We start from the raw sequence: 22489 nt of genomic DNA on the forward strand, positions 1-22489 counted from the left end.
AAGAAAAAAGAATCAAGGACATGGAAGAAAATCTGAGAGAGATATCAGACAACCTCAAGCGCTCAAATATCCGAGTCATGGGTATTCCAGAAGGGGAGGAAAATGGAGATTCCATTGAAATCATATTCAAGAAAATAGTGGCAGAAAACTTCCCAGGTATAGGAAAAATCACAGATCTTCAGATCCAGGAAGCTCAACGACCTCCAAACGTATTCAACCCAAAAAGGCCTTCTCCAAGACATGTCATAGTCAAATTGGCAAAACTCAGAGACAAAGAGAGAATCTTAAAAGCTGCAAGAGAGAAGCGTCAAATCACCTATAAGGGAGCCCCAATCAGGTTAACATCAGACTTTTCATCACAAACCCTAAAAGCTAGAAAGGAATGGGATGATATTTTCAAAATACTAAAAGACAAAGATTGCCAGCCAAGAATACTCTACCCTGCAAGGCTATCCTTCCGAAATGAGGGGCAAATAGTATATTTCTCAGACAAAGAAAAACTGCGGGAGTTCACTACCACAAGACCACCCTTACAAGAAATCCTCAAGGGAGTACTGGGTTTGGTTCCTGAAAAATAACTACCACTGCCATAAAAACCTAAGAAAAATCTAAACCCGCTAGTACAATAAAAATGGCATTCATGAAGAGAAAACAAGCTAACAAAAACACTATCTACAACCTAAGGAACCAACAAACAAAGAAACCAAACAGTAAATCAGAAAGCAAGGAACAAAAGACACCTAAGACAACCAAACAACCAATAAAATGCTAGGAATAAATCAACACCTTTCAATAACAACTCTTAATGTTAAAGGCTTAAATTCCCCAATTAAAAGACACAGACTGGCTGACTGAATCAAAAAGCAGGACCCAACTATATGCTGCCTACAAGAGACCCACCTCACCCATAAAGATTCACACAGACTAAGAGTGAAAGGATGGAAAAAGATTTACCATACAAACAGAAAAGAAAAACGAGCTGGAGTGGCTATTCTTATATCTGACAAAATAGACTTTAAACTAAAAACCATAAAAAGAGACAATGAGGGACACTACTTAATGATAAAAGGACTGATCCATCAAGAAGACATAACAATCATAAATATGTACGCACCCAATGTTGGAGCAGCCAGATTTATAAAACAAACTCTATTAGACCTAAAGAAGGAAATAGACACTAATACCATAATAGCAGGGGACCTGAACACCCCACTGTCAATATTAGACAGATCATCTAGGCAAAGAATCAGTAGAGAAACACAAGATCTAAACAAGACTCTAGACCAATTGGAATTGGCAGATATCTACAGAACATTCCACCCAACAACCTCAGAATATTCATTCTTCTCATCAGCACATGGATCATTCTCCAGGATAGATCACATATTAGGTCACAAATCAAGTCTCAATAAATTCAAAAAAATTGGAATTATCCCATGTATCTTCTCAGACCACAATGGATTAAAACTAGAAATTAATAACAAACAAAACTCTGGAAACTATACAAACACATGGAAATTAAACAGCATTCTACTTAATGACATATGGGTCCAAGAAGAAATCAAGCAGGAAATCAAAAAGTTTATTGAAACTAATGAAAACAATGATACATCATACCAAAACCTGTGGGATACTGCAAAAGCAGTATTGAGGGGAAAATTTATTGCATTAAATGCTCACTTCAGAAGAATGGAAAGATGGCAAGTGAACAACCTAACACTTCACCTTAAAGAACAGAAAAACAAGAACAATCCAATCCTAAAGTTAGCAGACGGAAAGAAATCATTAAGTTCAGAGCAGAACTGAATGAAATTGAAAACTAAAAAACAATTCAAAAGATCAACGAATCAAAAAGTTGGTTTTTTGAAAAGATAAATAAAATTGACAAACCATTAGCATGGCTAACAAAAAAAAGAAGAGAGAAGACTCAAATAACAAAAATTAGAAATGAAAAAGGCGATATTACAACTGATTCATCTGAAATACAAGGAATCATTCGAGACTACTATAAACAACTATACGCCAACAAATTTGAAAATCTGGAGGAAATGGATAAATTTCTGGACACACACAAGCTCCCAAAACTGAACCGTACAGACGTAGAAAATTTGAACAGACCAATAACAATAAAGGAGATTGAAGCTGTTATCAGAAGGCTCCCAACAAAGAAAAGCCCAGGACCAGATGGATTCACAGCAGAATTTTACCAAACATTCAAAGAGGAATTGACACCGATTCTTTACAAACTATTCCAAAAGATTGAAACGGACGCAAATCTCCCAAACTCATTCTATGAAGCAAACATCATCCTGATACCAAAACCAGGTAAAGATATAACCAAAAAAGAAAACTACAGGCCGATATCCTTGATGAATATAGATGCAAAAATCCTCACTAAAATACTAGCAAACAGAATACAGCAACACATACGAAAAATTATTCATCACGATCAAGTGGGATTCATCCCAGGGATGCAAGGTTGGTTCAACATACGCAAATCAATAAATGTGATACACCATATTAATAAACTCAAACACAAGGACCATATGATCATATCTATAGATGCTGAAAAAGCATTTGATAAAGTTCAGCACTCATTCATGACAAAGACCCTCTATAAGTTAGGTATACAGGGAAAGTATCTCAACATAATTAAAGCCATATATGCCAAACCCACTGCCAATATCATCCTGAATGGGGAAAAGCTGAAAGCTTTTCCTTTAAGAACAGGCACTAGACAAGGATGCCCACTCTCACCACTCCTATTCAACATAGTGTTGGAAGTACTAGCCAGAGCAATCAGAGAAGAGAAGGAAATAAAGGGCATCCAGATTGGAAAAGATGAAGTCAAACTGTCCCTGTTTGCAGATGACATGATCCTATATATCGAACAGCCTAAAACCTCTACAAAAAAACTCTTGGAATTGATAAATGATTTCAGCACAGCAGCAGGATACAAAATCAACACACAAAAATCAGTAGCATTTCTTTTCTCCAATAGTGAACATGCAGAAGGAGAAATCAAGAAAGCCTGCCCATTTACAATAGCCACCAAAAAATAAAATACTTAGGAATTGAGTTAACCAAGGAGGTGAAAAATCTCTATCATGAGAACTACAAACCACTTCTGAGAGAAATTAGAGAGGATACAAGAAGATGGAAAGATATCCCATGCTCTTGGATTGGAAGAAGCAACATAGTGAAAATGTCCATACTACCCAAAGTGATATACAACTTCAATGCAATCCCCATCAAAATTCCAAAGACATTTTTCTCAGTAATGGAAAAAACTATCCAGACATTTATATGAAATAACAAAAGACCACACATAGCCAAAGCAATGCTGAGCAAAAAAAATAAAGCTGGAGGCACAACACTACCTGACTTTAAGCTATACTACAAAGCTATAATAACCAAAACAGTATGGTACTGGCATAAAAACAGACACACTGACCAATGGAATAGAATAGAGAATCCAGAAATCAACCCACACACTTACTGCCATCTGATCTTTGACAAAGGCACCAAGCCTATTCACTGGGGAAGGGACTGCCTCTTCAGCAAGTGGTGCTGGGAAAACTGGATATCGATATGCAGGAGAATGAAACTAGATCCATACCTCTCACCGTATACTAAAATCAACTCAAAATGGATTAAGGATTTAAATATACACCCTGAGACAATAAAACTTCTTAAAGAAAACATAGGAGAAACACTTCAGGAAATAGGACTGGGCACAGACTTCATGAATACGACCCCAAAAGCACGGGCAACCAAAGGAAAAATAAACAAATGGGATTATATCAAACTAAAAAGCTTCTGCACAGCAAAAGAAACAATTAAAAGAGTTAAAAGACAACCAACAGAGTGGGAGAAAATATTTGCAAAATATACATCTGACAAAGGATTAATATCCAGACTATATAAGGAACTCAAACAACTTTACAAGAAGAAAACAAGCAACCCAATTAAAAAATGGGCAAAAGAGCTAAGTAGGCATTTCTCTAAGGAAGATATCCAAATGGCCAACAGACATATGAAAAAATGCTCAACATCACTCAGCATCCAGGAAATGCAAATCAAAACCACATTGAGATACCATCTAACCCCAGTTAGGATGGCTAAAATCCAAAAGACTATGAGCGATAAATGCTGGCGAGGCTGCGGAGAAAAAGGAACTCTCATACATTGTTGGTGGGACTGCAAAATGGTGCAGCCTCTATGGAAAATGGTATGGAGGTTTCTTAAACAATTGCAAATAGATCTACCATACGACCCAGCCATCCTACTGTTGGGAATATACCCAGAGGAATGGAAATCATCAAGTCGAAGGTATACCTGTTCCCCAATGTTCATCGCAGCACTCTTTACAATAGCCAAGAGTTGGAACCAGCCCAAATGCCCATCATCAGAAGAGTGGATACGGAAAATGTGGTACATCTACACAATGGAATACTACTCAGCTATAAAAACGAATGAAATACTGCCATTTGCAACAACATGGATGGACCTTGAGAGAATTATATTAAGTGAAACAAGTCAGGCACAGAAAGAGAAATACCACATGTTCTCACTTATTGGTGGGAGCTAAAACTTAATATATAAATTCACACACACACATACACACACACACACACAAACCGGGGGGGGGGGGGAAGAAGATATAACAACCACAATTATTTGAAGTTGATACAACAAGCAAACAGAAAGGACATTGTTGGGGGGGAGGGGGGGAGGGAGAAGGGAGGGAGGTTTTGGTGATGGGGAGCAATGATCAGCTACAATGTATATCGACAAAATAAAATTTAAAAAAAAAATAAATAAAAAATAAAATAAAATTAAAAAAAAAAAAGAAAGTTCAATGTATTATTGTGATTTTTGTTTCTTTCTTTTTTTCCTTTGTTCTTTTTTTTTCTAATTAACTTGTTTATTTAATTAATTTATTTATTTTAGTTTCCACTTATGAGTTGAGAACATGTATTTCTCTTTCTGGGCCTGGCTTACTTTACTTAACATGATTTTCTCTAAGTTCAACCATGTTGCTGTGATTGGCAGAATTTCATTCCTTTTTATGGCAGAGTATTATTACATTGAGTAGATATACCACAGTTTCCTTATCCAGTCATCTGTTGATGGACATTTAGGTTGGTTCCAACTCTTGGCTATTGTAAATAGAGCTGCAATTTTATATTAGTATATCTTGTCTCTTTTATACCTCCTTTCTATTAACTTCCTCTCTATCTAGAAAATAAATGGTATATATTTTCCCTTTTCTTCACCATGACATTTTGATTTAGGATGATAAACCCAGTCTGAACAGTTTGCTTATCCCTAGGGGACTGGTTCTCAAAATCCAGCTCCATTAAGTAGACAGAAAAGACTTATAAATAAATTTTAAATAAATAAACTAGGCAAAATTTTTGATACATTGATAATAGAGTGAATGATATTTGCTTATTATAGTCACCAAAGACTGTCTTGAAATTTATACTTTTAACCTCATTTTATGCTTTTCTTCCCTGTTGTGTAGTGCCACAATAACTGATTATTTGTGGACAGTAACCTATGATGCAACATTTCTTTTCTCCTTATCTCAATTGTGGTGCTATAGTGGAAGTAAAAATAATTACTTATCATAGTATCGAAATGTGATTATAAACACAAAGATGAAAATATCTGTTTTAACTACTAACATTTTTGTTTCAGTGGAGCATGACTAAAATCTTGTACTGTGTACCATGACTGCAACAGCATCACTTGGAAGAACCAATAAATTGAATTGTATTAGAGACTGTGACTTTATAATCAAAACCTTAAAGGTGGCCATGCTGCTTCATAATGAAGCACTGAAGAGATGAGAGTAGCTCTATTTTAATGTTTCTTAATTTGCATAACCATAATAATCTTGAGCTATATTTGTGTAATATACACGAGGTGGAGTTTGCAATTATAGAAGGGAAAAAGGGAAGAGAGAACAGAGGGGAAAAGTAGATGAAATAAAGAGATTTTCAAATTGATCATAATTAAAACAAAAACAATTGCTTTTAGAGCAGCGAGAATCTTAGAAAAAGGGCTTATAATATTACTTATATCTTGGACTCTCTCTTTCCTGTGCTGATGGAGGGTCAGGTTTAAGAGTAATGTCCCATCAGAAAGAAGACATTTCTAAACAAAAATGCTGGTGATTTAGTGAGAAAGTGGCACAGGGAAAATAACATATAATGGGCATTTATTTGGGTAAGCAGGTGTGAAAAATACTCCAGGGAGCTGAGTGCCCGTGTGTAGAAATAGCTCAGACTCTGAGCACTTGTAATTATGAATCTTTCCCAGTGGGCTTACTTGTTTATTTGCCTGCTGGTGGTTTCCTGAACTTTTAAAATTAAAATTACTGAAAAGAAGTTCCTGACTTAAACCCATACTTTGCAATACAAAACAGGACTCCAGAGAGCAACTTTAAGGTTTTATGAAGATATTTTCAAAAATCAGTTTTGTTTTTATTGTACATTTCACTTTTTCTCTTTATTCTACTATGGTTAGAGGAAAATTAATTTAGAAAATAAAAGTAACTGGCCCCCAATGTCTTCCAAATTGTTTTCTTTGTATTTTATACAAATTAAATCTGGTAAGCTTGACTGTGGTGGAGATTTAGTAGTGTTTAAAGATTAGTAAAGACTGGAAGGATGCATTAAATTATTCTCTCTTTAGAAAAGAATAGTACATCAGTTCTTTTACAAATATCTTCTATTCATTAAGAAAGAGTCTTCATATCAATATAACTTTTGTGTACAGGGAATAGCAGTATTAAATAGGAAAATAAAGTTCTTTGTGTGCCAAAGTCACACTAAAAATGCTTTTTCTTTGACTTTGTACATATTTGTGTATATAAAAAATAAAAACAATATAGGAAAATATATGGACAAGAAAAATATACTTACATAAAAGCGTTAAGAGAAATTGCATGGAAATGGAAGGACAGGTGATCTTAAAGGAACTTTGTTAATGTGGCATTTTCATTTTCAATCTTGCATGACATTTATTCAATCACCCTGGCTGCAAATTTCTAAATACTTCTGAATATCTGCTTATTGTTTTTGATACACATTTTTAATGCATCGCTGAATAGATAGTTGTAATTAGGCCATCAGAATAATAGAGACAATTATACATTTTAATACACCACCTAGAAACAAATGAAAGAAGAGGAGATTATCGTTTTTTAAGCTCTAGAACAACATGGACTCAATAAATTGAGAGATAAAAAACATGCTATTAAGATTACAGGATAACAAGAAAAAGGAGGCTACAGACCTAAAAAATAAAGTGAGCTTAAAATTAATAACATTGAAAGGCTGGCCCATGACTCACTTGGGAGAGCGTGGTGCTGACAAAACCGAGTCAAGGGTTAAGATCCCCTTACCAGTCATCTTTATCAAAAAATAAAAATAAAATAATAATAATAACTGATAGTTAAATAAGTGAGAAAATGTTAAGAATAGAGAAAAGGCATAAATTAATCATGGAGAATGCAGAGGAGTAAGGGAAAGCAAGTAAGGCAACTCGGGGAGAATCTATCACATTAATACAGATATAAATTGTTTTTCCTAAAAGCATTTGTTCCATTCATAATTTAAAAAAAGAAAAGAAAAATTATCAACAAACTAGAGTGGGGACTTTTTCAATCTGAACAGCACATTCACAGAGAAGTACCTGCAACTAACATTATATTTAATGTTGAAAGTTTGAAAATTTTCCTCCTAAAATAAATAGCAAGCCAAAGATATAACCCTCATTACTTCTATCAACACCACACTGGAAGAAATATCCAGTCAATCATAGTAAGGGGATTTTAAAAAAGAAAAATAAAAAGGCATACGTATTTAACAACAACAACAAAACAAAAACTACTATTATGTTTAGATGACATTTTGATCTTGGTGGAAAGTAGCCAGTAATCTACAACAAAGTTAATATAACTAATACATTATATACTTAGCAACATTCCAGGATATAATATCCATATTTAAACAAATTTCATTTCTATACATTAACAATGACAATTGTCATTCAATGTTTGGCAATTGAAATTTACAAAGAATATCATTTACAATCATATAAAAGCATGAAATACTTAGAGACAAATCTTCAAATTATGTGAATTACGTGTGCTCTTAAAGTTGAAAAAAATGGTAAAATAAATTCAAGATGACCTAAATTAATAAATAACTACACCCTGTTTATGAATAAGAAGCCTCTATATTCTTGACATCAATTATCTTGAAAATAACCCATATATTGACTATCATCCTAATCAAGAGTATTTTTAGAAATTTTCTAGCAGATTTTACAGTTGTTGTGGCCTAAATAACCAAACCAAACCAAACCAAACCAAAACAATTAAAAAAAAAAAAGATGACATTGAGCTACTTGACTTCAAGACTAGAATGAAGTTACACCAATCACCATAGTGTAGAATTTGGATAAAGACAGATCAATGATAAATAGATAAATTTTAAATAAATAGATAAATAAAAAATAATACAGATAACTAAATTAGACCCACATAAATATGATTAATTAGTTTTCAAGACAGGTAATTCAATGTTAAAGATAGTATTTTCAGCAAAGTGTACTATAACAAATATACAGTCTTATGCAAATAAATAAAACTCAATCTGATATTTAATATTATGTAAAAAATTAACATGAATCAGAATAAAACCTAAGATGATAAATATTCTAAAATAAGACTTAGGAGAAAAATTTTGTAACCTTGAGATAGACAAAGATCATATGAATTATATATAAAAACAGGATCTCTAGAAAATGTGTAATGGAATTCCTTACAATTAAAACCTTTGCTTTTTGATGGACATTGAAAAAAAAAGAGAAGTTGAAACATAGACTGAGAGAAAATCTTTGCAAACACATATTTAATAAAATACTTGTATCTAAAATATATGAAGAACTAAAAAATAAAATATTTGAACAGATGCTTTATCAAAGAAAATCTTTGGAGCAAACAAGCACATGGAAAGATACTCTTCATCAGCATTCATCAGAAAAATCCATATTAAAATCTCTATGAGATGTGGCTAATAGAATGGCTAATAGAATGGCTACATGGCTAATAGAATGGCTAAAATTAAACTAAACTAAACCCAAAGGCAATACAAATGCTTAAAAATATGCCCAACAAATTAATCTCTGCTACATTTCTGATACTAATGCAGTGGTGCACGTTGACTACTCTTAGATATTTACTCAAGAGAAATGTAAAATAAATTCACCCAGATCTGTACATGAATGTTTATAAAAACTTTATTCATAATAGTCACAAACTAGAAATAAGCCAGATATCCATCAATTTGTGAAGGAATAATCAAATTTGGGCATATGCATACAAAGGAATTTGTACTGAGCAATAAAATTGATGAATGACTGAGGTATGAAACAGCACAGATGAACCTCAAAAGTATTTTGCTATGTGAAAAAATAAAGAACAGCCATGTTATTTAAAAGACATCCTAGAAGAGGTAAAAGTGCACATAGGGAAAACAAATTAGTAGTTGCCAGGACTTGTGGGTAGGGTATTGACTGTATAGGGTCAAGTAGAGTTTTTTGGAGTTGTAGAAACGTTTTTCTGGATTGTGGTGGTGTTTATCCTTTACATTTGCCACACCTTATCAGGCTGTGCTCCCAGAAAGGCTGAGTTTCACTGTATGTAAATTTAATCTCATTAATACTTAGAAATTTTCTTTATACAAAAATGCATACTCATATTTTAAGAGACATTCATAAAATTATTAAATACATTTTTTTTTTGATCTAGGAAAAGTATTTGGAATTTTTGGAATTGTTCCATTAGCTTTTTCCTTTTCATTCACAGAAATTTCCCATTTCTGTTATGCTTTCCTTATACGTAATTTAGGTTTGGATCTTTCCAATTACCATAAAGTAAAACTAATCAACTCAATGCTAGGCTTATGTCTCAAAACAAAGTTACTGGGTCTCCATATCTGCAAGAATACAGCCACTGCTCCAATCTCCTCCCAACTGGAAGCCATCTTTGATGTGTCCTTCTCACCCAGCAGGGCAGGCTGGAAAGACTGACTGATGGGGATGCCCATGAAGTTCTAACAGCTGGACTTACCATGCACATAGTCTTTGAGGTCTGTGGTTGCCATGACTACTGGCATGACTACTACATGACATTTAAGTACACCACTGCTTAAAAATCATCAAAGAATTTTTAAATAGGGTTCATATGACGAGACTCAAATGTGAATTATAAGCAGTCCTGACATTAGAGAAGGAGACAGTATTTATTCTGTGACACAAATTTTACTTAGAAAGAATAAATAAATATATTATGATTTGTTTTAAAAGGTGTTTCATTTACTTGAGGAGAAAATAAAGAAATGTGGACCCAACATTAAAAAAAGAAAGGTAGAATTCTCATGGTTAGACAACTGTAACTGTAATTATGCCAGAGTGTCTTAAATTATGTGCTAAAAATTTGCATTAATGATTTTAATGGATATTCAAGTATTTTTTCATTTAAGCAAATGAGCCTCAAAACTAATAATTTTTACAACATATTTGGGATTCAACAGCTCTTAGTAATCTAGAATTTTGAGTTAAATATTCAAAAGACAGTGTCTAACAAGGATAAAATGACAGTAGAAGATAATAATTAATAAACATACCAGCATCTATATTAATCTATACTGGTTTCATTACTCTTCACAATACATGTTCATATCTTTTACATAATTAATCAATATATCTATCCATATGCATATATACCTATACTTATGTATTATGTATACATAAATGTATATATATGCATATATTTAATGTGTGCATAAATATATGCATGTGAATGTATTTATATATGTATTTATATACCGACGTATTATTTGTATGTATATACTGTATATACATGTGCACATATGCATATATGGTTCCCTTTCCATTTCACAAAAAATGTTATGTTACATTTAGACAGTAAAATAGCTAATTAAATTTTATATTATTATTTCTTAGAGAAAGAGAGAGAGAAAGAAAATGAGACAGTAGAAAAGCTAGTAAATTGTATAGATTTATGTAAAAGAAGAATTCAAAGTCCAGGGGAAATTATATAGTCTGCAAATTAATCAGATTGTAGGGAAGGTAACTGAACAGTTGGCACTTTGTAAAGTACATATCTGTTCTGTTCTAAATGAATGTCTAATATTGGCACATCCCTTACTTACATAGGTTGACTATATAAGTTAATATGTATTATTAAAGATATATATATAGGGAGAGAGAGAGTGAAATTGCTGGGTAAATAGTAATTCTGTTTTTAACATTTTAAGGAATGGCCAAAATACTTTCAAAGAAGCCACCCATTTAAATTCCTACCAGCAATGTGCAAAGGTTCTAATTTCTGCACGTCTGTGCCAGTCTTTGTTATTAAAGGCATCCTCATGGATGTAAAGTGAATCTTATTGTGGTTTTCCCAGTAGTTAATAATGACAATTTATTTTCATGTGTTTACTGGCCACTTGTCCACACCTGCTATCTGTTGAAAAGACTATTCTTCTTTACTGAATTGTCGAGGCACCCGTATTGAAACAGATTGACCTTAAAAGTGAGAATTTATTTTTGTACTCTCTATTCTACTGGATTCTTTTTTAGGTCTATCCTCATGCCTTTTCTGCTCTGTCTTGATCATGATAGCTTTGTATTAAGTTTTGAAATCAGAAAGTGTGACTTCTCCAATTATGCTGGGAAGTGTTCCCACTTTTTCTGTTTTTTGGAAGGTTTTGTAAAGTGATATTTATTCTTTAAATATTTGGTAAAATCAACCAGCAGAATCATTTAGGCCTAGGCTTTTATTTGTGTTAACGTTTGTTAAAACTGGATTAGTCTTTTATTATAGGTCCATTCAGATTTTCTATATCTCTAAGTCAATTTTAAATAGTTTGTCTCTTCCTAAGAATCTATTTAATTTAAGTACTTTCTTTGTTGGCATAGAGTGGTTAATAATATTCTCATATATATCTTTTATTATTTAAAGATTGTCTCCTGTCTTACGCCTTATTTTCAGATTTGAGTCTTCCTTCTTTTTCCTACATCAGTTTAGCCCAAGTTATATGAATTTTGTGGTTCTTTTGAAAGTACCAACTTTTGGTTTTGTTCATTCTTTCCCATATTTTTATGTTCTCTATTTTATAATTTCCACTTAATTATTGTTCTGTTCTTCCCTTTGCTTGCTTTAGCTTTAGTTTTGTCATCTTTTTCCAGTATCTCAAGGTAGAAGACAAGTTATTGATTTGAGATCTTTTTTTCTTTTTTAATACAGGCATTTGCATCTATAGTTTTTTTCCATTACTGCTTTAACTGTATTTCATGAGTTTTGGTATGTTGTATTCCTCAAAATTTTAAATTCATTATTTATTTAATTTAATTTAAACAAAGATGATATCCTGTTTGTGTACTTCATTGGCTGTGAGAGACTCATCCTTCACACCAGGTGTTGAAAACATTTTCTTTAAAGGGCCAGAGAAAGAACATTTGTATGTTAGGCTTTTCAGACTTCATACTGTCTCTGTCACTTCTGGCTCTTCCTCTCCTGTTTCCTTTCCACAATAAGTTACAGGAAGCAGGGTTATTATTTATAGACAGGCTGCAAGGGACAACAGAAGCCTAGGACCCACCATGAGCAGGTCCCCCAAGGCCCAGGGAAGATGCCTGGGATGAATGAACTTGACTCACTTGTACCGCAGCTGAGGGACTCCAGAAAGCAGCCTGCTCTGGGTTTTATACCCACGTGAACCATAATTCACCAGGCTACAGTGTTGTAGGACATCCTGTTCTAGGAGGGACAGGAATAGAGCCTGGGCTGTTCAGGCCAGTTCCTCCTTATCCCAGGGTGTTGCATTCTCATCACATTTTAGTTATTCTTGAGACCTGCAAGTGAGAAAGGGGGAAGAACTGGGTTAGTCTGAGGCCAACTGGAGAACTGTCCCCCAATGGCATGTGTATTCTGTGATGGTTATCCAAGCCCATCCAAAGGGACGTACAACCATTCACTCCAGTGAATGTATGCTGGGGAATGAAAAATATTCAAACCTTTGAGAGACTATTGGACAACCAGTCTGCACTGACACTGATTCATGGGTACTCAAAGTGTCCACATGCTGCTACTATTATAGTAGGGCCTATCATGTTAACAAGGCTCTGCTTCCTACAGGCTACCTCAGCTAATGACTCAGTGTAGTGGAAATTTTAAGGTAGTCTCTTTCCTTACATGTCTGACTCCTTTCTGTCCTCTGATGGGTGATTAAGACTTGAATACACTGCATTGGTTTGGTCGAAACTCAGAACTCTGCTGCTGCAGCCGTGGACTTTGCCAACCCAACTCTCCTTCCCTGCCCCCTTTCACAGGGTCCAGAACAGCATCGTGGTCTGAAGACTTTCCTGAGTATCTCCAGTTCTTTCATTTTTTTCCTCTTTTTCTCGCCCATATGTTCACAGCAAAAAATCTCTTGCGCATCTTATCATATCTTGGTGTCTGCATGTCAGAGGACTTGAAACGGTCCAATGATTTTGAGCATTAATTTTTTTTATTTTAATTGTGTGACTATAAATTATCATGGTGTTATTCTAATGTGGAAGCACATTTTCAGTCTCTATTTCAGGAAAAACTGACTTGTATCTCCAACTCTACTCATTTCTATCACCAAGGAATCTAAGAGCTTACCAAAGAGAATGAAGGCCACAGAAATTTTGAATTAGTTAAAAAAAATCAATAGCATTTACCAGCTGTATTAGTCCATTTTGTGTTGCTATAACAGAAATACCTGAGACTGAGTAATTTATAAAGAAAACAGGTTTATTTGGCTTATGATTCTGGGACAGCTGCATCTGGCACAGGCCTCAGGCTGCTTCTACCATGGTGGAAAGTGGCAGGCAGCCGGCGGGTACAAGCAGATCACATGGTGAGAGGAAGCAAGAGAGAGGAAGCAAGAGAGAGAGGAGGTGCCAGGGTCCTATAAACAACAAGCTCTCACGTGAACTAATAGAGCTAGATCTCACTCATTAATCTCCCCACCCCCAGGGAGAGCATTAATCCATTCATGAGGAATCCACCCCATGACTCAATCAGTTTCCAACACTGCCACATTGGGGATCAAGTTTCCACATGAGTTTGGGAGGGGACAACACATCCAAGCTCTATCACCAGCTAAAGCAAATATCTACCAAATATATTTAAGGATACAGTTTTAGTTCATTCCCTCATTTAGTAGAATGCTTTTCACTACTGAGTTTGTAGAAGAGTGTATCAGCATTCTCTCAGAAGCAAACTTTGAGGAAAGTTTGTAGAAATGTTAATATTTCCTGAGGCTCATGTGACTCTCAGTGAGTTAGGGTACTGTTTTGAGGTCTTCCCTTAACATTAAAATTGGAGAAATAACACAGACAAACCTATATTTCCTGTCTTTATTTGTGCCACTCTTTAATTGTGTGCTATTATATTTTTGATAGACCTTCTGAAAAAAATTTACTTAGTAAAGTCAATACTACAAATTAATTATCCTTCAAAAAACAGAGGATTGTACTGGTATTTAAGGCTACTTAGAGCAAGCATAATATCGTGCACGATTCTTTTTAACAACATCATTTATATAGGAAATGTCTGAACTCTGGAATATTATATGCAAATCACAAGCATTCTTCCTCTCTGTCTTTCTGCATGGAAATTCTACCCATTTGTAGATGAAATTTGAGATAGAAAATACTTTTAAGCTCATTGTCATCTATCCTATAACATTACTAAATTTGGAAACAATAGTCAGTTATTCTAGTTTTAAAGTAAATCCAATGTAATTGTCAAAAATATATAAGCACAATTTTTAGTCCCTCCACTTTCCACAGCAATGTAGGTTTTATTGCATTTTTCAGCATTATTCAGTGTCCTGAAATATATGCAGTGTGTTAATTAAAAACACACATACCAAAGGATAGGAAAAAAGACTAGACCAATTTAACAGGAATAAAGTTTGGAAATTACATTTCAGCCTAATGATATCACACACACCCCCATCTCCTTTAAGGACCGTTTGATGCCAATAATTAACCGGTCATTAGTGACATCAGTCCCCTGCCAGCTTTAATCATGACTCAAACTTACAGCATGTAGAATACTGACTACTCTCTAAGGCACATAAATTACCTGAGAATTTCCCTCTTTAGGCAGAGAGTGTGAAATCCACTTAACAGTCCATTTTATTGTTACTCCCAAGAGAACAAATAAAGGAGGGTTCTGAAATCCAGAATAGGAGGGAGTTCAGTACCTCACAATTTGCTGAGGGATTTTTTTTTATCTGATAAATTAAGTCAATTAAATTTAATGCAGATAATATATTTTTTATCTATTGAGAAATTACGCTATGGTAAGAAGTAGGAAATACAGATGAAAATCACTGCTGAGGTCATATAGAAAAGAGAAAATACTAGTTCATCTTACATTTCACAACAGGGGAGGGAAAATGATAGGTGTAGAGTCAATGACAAGGGTAGCTCAGGTGGGAAAACAGAAACATAGATAGGCTTTGATCATGTGCTTCTCGTAACAGAATTTTATGTAGTTGCCACAGTTCGGAGCCTTTTACTATTCATTTATAATACTCACCAATACAGAGTTCTTATTACAGGAAATGATTAAAATTGATATGTGCCTGTGAATTCTGAGGCAAACATCTATTTTTTTTTTTAAATTTTATTTTGTCGATATACATTGTGGCTGATTAATGCTCCCCATCACCAAAACCTCCCTCCCTCCCCCCTCCCACCCAACAATGTCCTTTCTGCTTGCTTGTAGTATCAACTTGAAGTAATTGTGGTTGTTATATCTTCTTCCACCCTCCGTTTGTGTGTGTGTGTGTGTGTGTGTGAATTTATATATTAATTTTTAGGTCCCACCAATAAGTGAGAACATGTGGTATTTCTCTTTCTGTGCCTGACTTGTTTCACTTAATATAATTCTCTCAAGGTCCATCCATGTTGTTGCAAATGGCAGTATTTCATTCGTTTTTATAGCTGAGTAGTATTCCATTGTGTAGATGTACCACATTTTCTGTATCCACTCATTTGATGATGGACATTTAGGCTGGTTCCAACTCTTGGCTATCGTAAAGAGTGCTGCGATGAACATTGGGGAACAGGTATACCTTTGACTTGATGATTTCCATTCCTCTGGGTATATTCCCAACAGTGGGATAGCTGGGTCGTATGGTAGATTTGTGACCTAATATGTGATCTATCCTGGAGAATGATCCATGTGCTGATGAGAAGAATGAATATTCTGAGATTGTTGGATGAAATGTTCTGTAGATATCTGCCAATTCCAATTGGTCTAGAGTCTTGTTTAGATCTTGTGTTTCTCTACTGATTCTTTGCCTAGATGATCTGTCTAATATTGACAGTGGGGTGTTCAGGTCCCCTGCGATTATGGTATTAGTGTCTATTTCCTTCTTTAGGTCTAATAGAGTATGTTTTATAAATCTGGCTGCTCCAACATTGGGTGCGTACATATTTATGATTGTTATGATGTCTTCTTGATGGATCAGTCCTTTTATCATTAAGTAGTGTCCCTCATTGTCTCTTTTTATGGTTTTTAGTTTAAAGTCTATTTTCTCAGATATAAGAATAGCTACTCCAGCTCATTTTTCTTTTCTGTTTGCATGGTAAATCTTTTTCCATCCTTTCACTCTTAGTCTGTGTGAATCTTTATGGGTGATGTGGGTCTCTTGTAGGCAGCATAGAGTAGGTCCTCTTTTTTGATCCAGTCAGCCAGTCTGTGTCTTTTGATTGGGGAATTTAAGCCTTTTACATTAAGAGTTGTTATTGAAAGGTGTTGATTTATTCCTAGCATTTTATTGGTTGTTTGGTTGTCTTAGGTGTCTTTCGTTCCTTGCTTTCTGATTTACTGTTTGGTTTCTGTGTTTGTTGGTTCCTTAGGTTGTAGATAGCATTTTTGTTTGATTGTTTTCTCTTCATGAATGCCATTTTTATTATACTAGTGGGTTTTGATTTTTCTTGGGTTTTTATGGCAGTGGTAGCTATTTTTCAGGAACCAAACCCAGTACTCCCTTGAGGATTTCTTGTAAGGGTGGTCGTGTGGTAGTGAACTCCCACAGTTTTTGTTTGTCTGAGAAATATACTATTTGCCCTTCATTTCGGAAGGATAGCCTTGCAGGGTAGAGTATTCTTGGCTGGCAATCTTTTTCTTTTAGTATTTTGACTGTATCATCCCATTCCTTTCTAGCTTTTAGGGTTTGTGATGAGAAGTCTGATGTTAGCCTGATTGGGGCTCCCTTATAGGTGATTTGACGCTTCTCTCTTGCAGCTTTTAGGATTCTCTCTTTGTCTCTGAGTTTTGCCAATTTGACTATAACATGTCTTGGAGAAGGCCTTTTTGAGTTGAATACGTTTGGAGATCGTTGAGCTTCCTGGATCTGAAGATCTGTGATTTTTCCTATACCTGGGAAGTTTTCTGCCACTATTTTGTTGAATATGTTTTCAATGCAATCTCCATTTTCCTCCCCTTCTGGAATACCCATGACTCGGATATTTGAGCGCTTGAGGTTGTCTGATATCTCTCTCAGATTTTCTTCAATGTCTTTGATTCTTTTTTCTTTCTTTTTGTCTGCTTGTGTTATTTCAAACAGCCCATCTTCAAGTTCAGAGGTTCTCTCCTCAACTTCGATAAGCCTGCTGGTTAAACTCTCTGTTGTGTTTTTTATTTCGCTGAATAACTTCTTCAGTTCAGCAAGTTCTGCTACATTTTTTTTCAGGACATTGATTTCCTTGTACATTTCCTCTTTCAGATCCTGTATACTTTTCCTTATTTCATTATGATGTCTAGCTGAGTTTTCTTGTATCTCATTCAGTTTCCTTAGAATTATCACTCAAAATTCCTTGTCAGTCATTTCAAGGGCTTCTTGTTCTATAGGATCTAGAGTTTGAGATTTATTAACTTTTGGTGGTGTACTTTCTTGATTTTTTGTATTTCTGGTATCTTTTTTTTTGATGTTTATTCATTGTGGCAGGGGGTTTCACAGTCCACCGGTTTGAGACTATTGACTAACTAAGATGTTGCTGTGGTTGCCAATTTGGTATGGCTACCTCCGTGACTGCTCAGTTGGCCTCTAGTGCCTTGTGTGTATGGTTGCCTCGGGTCTTGGGCCTCTCTGGGGAGCCGCCTTTCTGGTCAGCTTGGACTCTGCTGGGCTGCTGGATCACGTACCACAGGGTTTGTGATCTCTGTTGAGCTTTCACTTCCCGTGCAGGACTTCTATACATACCTCTAAAATTGTTGACTTTTCAGATAGTTGTCCTCCTGGCATATGAGCTTCTGTTATCCTTGTTCTTGCAGTGTAAACACTGGCAGACTTTCTGTACCCCCTACTCCACATCGCACTAACTGATTATTCCTGCAGAATTCACTGCACTGATGGATATTATTTTGCATCCCTTCCTACTTGTGAAAAACTAGGAAGCCAACAAATTAGCTTGCTATACTTTTACTGATTTGGGGAAAAGACATGAGACTCCCAGGTTAGAGATTAAAGACTTTCATGGCAAAAATAGTCGTCAAAGCATCAGAGGGGCCTCATCAATCCCCTAAGCCCCAGTTACCACCTGGACAATACAGGAAGGCTGAGATGGTATCCAGTGTGTGCAGTGAGTCACATTGCAGGAGAGAAACACTTGATCCTTGTTAGCAGCCTATCAAATAAACAAGTCCACTCTTTGTGGGGAGAGGTCACCTCATTCCCTGAACTTTCTCATTGAAATCAAAGCTTTGAGAAATGGCCCAAACAAAAAGAGGCCCTGTTCTTGCATTGTTGACATACCCAGCCAGAGATGGAGGAGTTCAAGGAATCTCCCAATATGAATTTCTAGGACACCATCCTGACCATGGCCTTGTAATTACCAAGTTCATACTTTGTTTTCTTTTCACTAGGATCTCTAGTTATGATGAAACCTGCAAAATATGAATATATAAATTGTTTAAAGCTTTTAAATGATTTGTCCTAATCTCATCCAATACCCTTCAATAATCCATACTTAGAATATTGAGTATATATGTGTATGTGTGTGTGTAAGTCTAGCGTACAAATTTATATTCTTTATTAAACTACAATATCCATGTAAATTCCAAAAGTCCTCACAAGTTTTATTAAATCAGATGACAGTGTAGGTACCATCAGATTTATTAAATATACATCCTTTTGGAGACATTAAATATAGGTAATCAGTATTTGCTATTTTCCAAATTTACATATATATTTTAATATTTGCAATTTTCAAAATATAATATAAAATATCCAAATTGAAACAGTCTTAACATACAATTAAATTAAAAATTTACATTTTGCATACTAACTCAAAAAGTTTTTAGAAGTGTAATAGTTTTTATAGCGAAATTTTATTTGAATATCTTCTTTGTAGATTTATACTACCAGAATGCAATTAAAAATGGAAAGGTCAAAATAATTCTCTTTCTCCCTATCCATCATTCCTGCTGTTTAATTTTCCTATGGCTTATTTATCTAGGGTTCCATTCCTTAGTTTTGGAATTATATCAGGGAAAAAAAATAAAATTGATTATATTCTGACCTAAGAATTCGAGTCTCCCTACATTTTCCACATGCTTGTTTACACGTTTATTTTTAATATCTTTGTCTTTAAAAATATAGGGATATTGTGAAGGGTGGTTTTAATTCATTGTTCTGACTTAAGTACTGTCCCTATTTTTGAAAACTCTAAATACTTTGTGAGCACCTATTGACTTGAGTTACAAGTGAATCGGGAAACTTTGTATTTATCCAAAATCTTCCTTACTCTCTAAGAATAACCTGCCCAGGCTTACACTCCACTTACTTAATTGCTTGGCTTTTGATAATCCTGTGTGCACATGATATGCTTATTTGGTACACAAGAGAGAGTACTAATTTTTTCAAAAATGACTGAGCTATATTAAAATCCGTCTAGATCCATCTCGACTCTTAATATACCTCAGACTTCTTGAAAAGTGAATAGCTCTTGCATCATGGATAACTTGCCACATTCCTAGCTTTAGTAATAATATAATAGTAATCATTCACATCTAAATTTTTTATTGGTGATGAATATTCATGAGATACAAAGCTGATTGTCCCCCCTTGTGCCCTAGATATGAAGGCCAGATCCATACTGGCAGCATGCACATTACCACAAATTGCGATTGGACTCCGTGTCCCCTACACAATTATCCCCATCTAAATTATTTTTAAAGAGCATATTATGTAATTTTTCAATTACATTAAATATTACTTTAAACTTTGGAAGTGTCAGTTTTCTTCACTGATTGGGTAAACCTCCCCTTCCAGCCTGTACTCTCCTTTGCTCCTCCCAACATATCAAAATTGCTGGTGAGCATCGTCTTCACTATTTTTTTGAGAATCAGTCTTTACATAGAATGAAGCTTAGGGGTGCCTTCTAAACAGAGATGATTAACAAACGTGTCTACCTTTAGAATAAAGAGAGGTGTTAGAAGATAAACTGAGGCACATTAAAATACTAAAGAGTTTATTTGAGCAAACCTCAGCTAATGAATTGGGCTACCCTAGACTACAGGCAATTCCTGGTTCCACTGAAGAGGTGCAAAGGGAAGGCTTTTATAAGGTGAACACAGAAGCAAAGCAAAGATATTGGATTGGTTAAATAGAGCAGTAGCTTTATTTGGATCAACGGAATGTCCTGAGATAAAGGTTAGTTGGTAATTTCTGATTGGTTAAATTTAAGTTTTGCTTTATTTATCATTTGCCTTGAGTAAGGTTTTGGTTTGCTTACTAGGAAATCAGGGTGCTGAAGCCACCTTGGTCTAATAGTCTCCCAGTTAATTATTCTTATTCTTCTTATTATTTTTAAAAATTTTTATTGAATCAAAATTGATTATACATATTTTGGGGGTTCAACCTTGATGTATGTTGATCAAATCAATATTACTAGCATATATATTGTTACAAATTGTAATTATTCTTTATGACCCTTGTCCAATCTCTCCCGAACCCCCTTTACCTCTCCTCTCTCCCCTTTAATCACCTAGGTTTCTTCTCTTCCTATGAAAGAATAATGGTTACTCTGTTGATTTGCTGCTCAATGATCTGTCCAATGCTGAGAGGTGTGATCAGGTCCCCTAATACTATCATAGAGCAGATGTGCCTCTTCTGTCACTCTTGAAATGGGCTCTGTGGAGAGAGACTTCCTCCTCCTTTCTTTATCTCTGCTTGTGACTCTCCTTGTGTCAACACACTCCAGTGACTGGCGGACCATCTGCATGGTGGTTGTGGCATCTAGTCGCCTTCATGGCCGCCATGGTTATCGTCGTAGCTGTGGTGGGCCACCCACATGGAAGAGTGTTTTTGGCCTGCTCCTTGGGGCTGGTGGTACGCCTGGTTGTGGAGAGTGTCCAATCCCTGACTCCATTCCCCGGGTCCCCAAGTGGGTCCCTAGGTGCTGGCACAGTGTGCCTGGTTGTGGGAGGGGGATCCAGTCCCCTTTTCCATGCCCTGGGTCCCTGGGATGGCCCCAAGGCACTAGTGCAGTGAGCCTGGTTGTTGGGGGGGGGGGTCTGGTCCCTGTCTTCATGCCTTGCGACCCTGGGCAGGGCCCTGAGGTATTGGCCATGCGGGTGGTTGTGGGAGGGGGTCCTGCCCCTGGCTCCATGCCTCATGTACCCTGGTGGTACCCAAGGCATTGGTGGTGTGCCTGGGCTGGAACTAATTTTTTGTCCTTTGCTTACTTCTAATATGGTGGAACTTCCTGTGGGAACCAGTACTTGAGCTGTGTTGTTGAGGTAAATTGCTGCTTTGCTGCTGTTTCCCTAGGGAAGGCTTTTTGTGTAGCTTGGGGTTTAATGGTTGACCTTATAGGTACTTCCGGCTCTCCAGAGACCCAGTGGATCTGTGTTGTGCAGAATCTCTGATCTGGGCCTGTGTTTTTCATCAAACTGAACCCCATGCAATTCTGCATTCCTGACCAGTCTCCTCTGAGTGGTCCTACACTGATTGGGGGGTGGGTGGCTGTCCTTGCTGTGTCCCAGTGTTGTCTCCAATGCTCGTGCTCTAAACAATTCCCACGGGACAGGCCCTGCACCAGTCCCTTGTGTTGACTCACTGGCTTCCGACTGGCTCCTCTTTTTCAGTTGTTCTGGCTCCTCACTCCTGTGTAGGTCCACAGGAACCCTGTTAGTGGTTCTGCTGTCCTGAGGGCCACCAAAGTCCTCTTCTCCCCTTCCACCTCCAAGTAACTCCATCTAAAAGGCACAGCTGTGGCTTATGCCAGCTCCTGCTCCATGCGCATGAACTGCAGCCCAAAATGCTGAGAGCAGTTTTTACTTTCTCTCATTGTGGTTTCTCCTGCCTTCGTGAACTCTGTAAGTCTCTCCTCC

Source organism: Cynocephalus volans, chromosome 13 (genome assembly GCF_027409185.1).
Source record: "Cynocephalus volans isolate mCynVol1 chromosome 13, mCynVol1.pri, whole genome shotgun sequence".
NCBI lineage: Eukaryota > Metazoa > Chordata > Mammalia > Dermoptera > Cynocephalidae > Cynocephalus > Cynocephalus volans.